The sequence below is a fragment of the Zea mays genome, chromosome 2 (assembly GCF_902167145.1).
Source record: "Zea mays cultivar B73 chromosome 2, Zm-B73-REFERENCE-NAM-5.0, whole genome shotgun sequence".
NCBI classification, from domain to species: domain Eukaryota; kingdom Viridiplantae; phylum Streptophyta; class Magnoliopsida; order Poales; family Poaceae; genus Zea; species Zea mays.
In genome coordinates, this window is record NC_050097.1 from 33,529,956 (window position 1) to 33,534,590 (window position 4,635).

Below are 4,635 nucleotides of genomic sequence, written 5' to 3' on the forward strand. Positions count from 1 at the left end.
GGAGGTGGATATACGGAAGACTATAACTAGAACTACGCTACATCTACTCCTAGGGCAGGAAAAGTAAATAAAGTAATTGGTTCGATTGGAATGTGTTCGGGGGTTCTCAATCGGCCGTACCCCTTTATATTTATAGGGGAGGAGGTCTGGACCTTTTCCTAAGAGATAGCCAATAACTCCCACGTGATTAGATGGATAACCACGCACGAGATAAGGATAAACACCCGAGTTAATCTAATCTCGGGGCACGCGGACTATCTGAGCGCAAGGGCAGTCCATGGCTCAATTTGGATCTCAACATATGCCCCCTGCCTTCTGGTGGAGCTTGGCGAACCAAAAGCACTAGCGAAAACCGTGGAAACAATTGACTTCATGAGCTACTTTGTTCCCGAAGTAAGGACTCAGCTTGATGCAAGTCATCGGCTCTTGCGATCAGATAATATAAATACTTGATGAAACTTTAATGCACAGAGGCCGTTTCGGATTGCATCCTCTTCGGCCATGTTTGCCTGATCAACCTATCAATAGGCAAAAACTTGTGGTGCCCCCAGCCCAAATAAGCAAACGGATTGGGCCAGTAATACGAATTCATCATCATACCACCCCACACATGAGCAGGACAACACATCGGCGATGGATAGAACGGGACGCACCATGCTATCCCCGGAGGAGGATGACAAGGCGATCTTGGTTGTGCTACCTTTTGGGTCCGTTTAGTCGGCTTCTGCTTTCGCATAGATCGCCCTTTTGACTTCGTTTGTTTTATTGGCCGGTTGTGTGGAACGGGCTTCTTCATATATTTGGCAAGCAACTGACCAAAAGTAGGGTCGACTCTACTTAGTCATCCAGACGTCTTAGTAGTGTTTTCTTTCCTAACACTTGTGTTGGAACGTTGTGGTCCGATGGTCTGAGGTTGCTGCTTCTGACCATCTGCGGACCGTTCGGCCATCATAGCCGGACTGTTCGCGCTTGTCTTGGACTGTCCGACCTTAGTACCTGGACCGTTCGGCATGCGCAGGATAGGTGATCGTGATCGGGTGTCCGATCGTGCTTGCCTCCCGGCGCCTTCGGTCTTTCTTTTGTCTGGAGCCTTCCGAGTAACCACTCTGCGTAACATATTTGGTGTGCGGGGATCACCAATGAGAACATTTTTATCTTTGCTTTTATCGGCCGCACAAGGCCGAACTATGACTTTTTTTCTTGTCGACTCTAATGTGGTGGCAGGGACAGGTGGCCTGTCAATCCTCACCTCCTTTTGAAACCTCAACCGGCCTTCGTTTATAGCCGATTGTATTTGCCAACGAAAGACAGCACAATCATTGGTGTTATGAAGAAAGGAGCCATGCCATTTACAATATATACGCCCTTTTAATTCTTCAACCGGAGGAATTATATGTGATAATTTAATATTACCATGCTTAAGTAACTCATCAAATATTTTATCACACTTAGCAATATTAAATGTGAACTCAAATTTCTCCTTTTGTGTCGAGTGCGGGTGAGAGCAAACAGAAGATTTGGCCTTGGCAGGCCAAACAAGCTCAATGATAGGTGACATTTTCGGCTCTTGGGGATTGAGTGGCCGACTATCTTTATACCGGCCTTCCGCACTAGGGGGATCACGGGTGATTTCAGGTGCTCTGGACGGTCCGACCTGTGCAGTCGGACGGTATGCGAGTGGACCGAACGGTCCGGTACTATTCCTAGACTCTTCGGCCTCGTTGGGCAACACCTGCGACCCTTGCGGTGGGCTCTGTGTGATTCCGGACTGTCCGGTGTAGGGTGCCGGACGGTCTGACGGAGGGTCGGACGGTCTGGGATCGTTGGCGGATGGTCTGGCCATGCTCAGAGTTGACCTACCATTTAGCGGCGAAGGTCGTCCTGGATATGAGTCCATCGACACACTAGAATATGGCTGGGGAAACCCATTTATTGCCGATGTGTTTGGTGCAATTGTTTCGGCGCCTAATTTATATGATAAAAAAGTAGGCATGTGAGTTTTTCCTAATGCATGTGCCATCCTCTCTATATCCTCTGTGATACTTTTAATCCGATTATCAAAAGAAATTTTAATAGGTGGAATATCATCGGCTGACCTGGCATCACCTATCGTGGGGAGCTGTTGCAGCAAGGCTGACATGTACTCGGCGTTTATCTCCCTCTCTTGGACGGCCTTCTGGTGGCAATCTACCCTGAAGTGCGAGAGGAACCACTTATCCGCCACCTTGAGCACCTGATCTGTTTGTCGCTGGACCTCCTCGTCTATTTTCTTCATGTCATATTTTAATCTTTCATGCTCAGCGGCCGATAAATTAGTCTGCCTTGTGTTGCTGTTTGTAGAAGCACCGTTTTGATCTATATAATCGGCCATGTAAGCCTAATTTTGTAGATCTGCAACCTCTTCCTCAGCGGAGTCGCCAAAAAGTGTGTTGGTGCCTTTTTTGGGCGCCAATCACTAGGTGGTGTACCGCCTAGCGGTGCCCTCTGCAGCGGCGCGGCCGGTCCGCGGCTCTGAGCCGGATGGTCCGCGACCTGGGCGCAGGAGTGGTGCCTTCCCTACGTCACACCGGACGGTCCGCGACTTTGGGTCGGACGGTCCGCAACCTGGTGACAGGGTCGTCTTCCTCCTCCTTGCTGGAATCTAGATCTCGTCCCCTTGGGGGAAGAGATCTTAGGGTGCTGCGGGTCGACAGGTCACCCAGGGCATTCCCAGACGACGTGGAGTCGCCTAGGAATTAAGATATCAATTCGAGGAAGAGATATTGAGTGGACAACTAGATCTTGCCCCCCGGGAGGGGTGAGATCCTAGGGTCGTCTTGGAATCGGTAGGCCACCCAAGATGGATCTAGACGACGTAGAGTCGAATAGAGGTGGAGGTGGATATGCGGAAGACTATAACTAGAACTATGCTACATCAACTCCTAGGGCAGGAAAAGTAAATAAAGTAATTGGTTCGATTGGAATGTGTTCGGGGGTTCTCAATTGGTCGTACCCCTTTATATTTATAGGGGAGGAGGTCTGGACCTTTTCCTAAGAGATAGCCAACAACTCCCACGTGATTAGATGGATAACCATGCACGAGATAAGGATAAACACCCGAGTTAATCTAATCTTGGGGCACGCGGACTGTACGGGCCCAAGGGCCGGACCGTCCGCTCAATTTGGATCTCAACACAACCGTAATCAGATACCACACTAGAAATTGACACAAGTCTATTCAAACTTATTACCGCTTGTAATCGGATGTGAGTCATTACCATAAACCATTTACGTTACGTTTGGTGAACCAAACATCACCTAAATTTTTCGTTTGAGCCCTTAGCAAATTTTAGTTAAAAATGAATATAAATAGAGTTCGATCCTAATTCGATTTGATCCTTAAATTTTGTAGTGTAAAATTTAGACCTCGTTACTATCCCTAAGTATCGGTGGAACAAACACCAACCTATGTTAACAACATCAAGTCACGCTCGCACCTACCACACACCTGCTGGGTTATCGATAATGCAAATAATTAAATAAAAGCACCACACATAGCAAGGAAAACACATATAATTATTTAGAACACACGCATATACTTATTAGAAACACGTAGTACATAATGCAATATAAATTCACACTTTACGAAGTTAAGATGAGTAGATGACCTAGGGTTTGACTGGACTGAACACAAATCATTTGCGAACAAGAAATAAAAAATTAGTATTATGGGGCACATTGGACACCCATGGGGAAAAAGACACCCCGCCCTAACCCATTATTTTTTGGGTTGGGTCGGATGTAGATCCGTGGGTGGAATTTGACACCCAGACCTACATCCGATGGGTGTAAAACTCGTGGGCACCCACACTCCTGGGTGTTACTGTCATCCCTACTTTGGGATGCATGCATCAGTTATATCCCACACTCTTAAATCTGCCTCCAGGCCACCGTCCAATAGGGCTAGAAAAAACTCAAGACTCATAAGCCAACTTGAGCTTATAGCAGCTCGTGAGCCACGAACGAGCTAAGCCAGTCTTTTTTGCTCGCTATGCAATTGAGTCGAGATGTGCTTGCTTACACAGGCTCACGAGCTAAGCCTAAACTGGTCCAATAGAGATCAAGAGCCCAAGATTTTGGATACACCAAGTCTACTTGATTATTTTTCTATTATATGCTATCTACACTCCTTCATCCATGATTTTACCTAGCATATGCTCTATTATTCATGCATATATTAGCTATCTTCTCTAGAATCTAAAGCAAAACAAGTTGGCTTGCGAGCCATCACATGAGCCAGGGTCGAGTTAAGCCTCTACCTTGAGCTCATGAGGAGACTGAGTCGAGTCTAGCTCATTTCGAGTCCTAGACCCCGACCCCAACTTGTGCGCTCTCGCAACACGATTGCGAGCAGATTAGACACCTGCACACAACCACATTCTTCCCACGTGTGCTCTTGAATGCGTTCCCTCGACGCCCACCCAAACCCGTAGAGGGCGCGAGGAGCTAGTGAAAGACTTTTTTCTAGTAACCTCTTCGCTTTTGCCTGCCTAACCAAGCAGAGGTCATGGAGAGCTAGTGAAAGACCTTTTTCTAGTAACCTTGAAACGAAATATTTGAAGGAGTGTGATGTTATTCTTAATATAAAGCTACTCA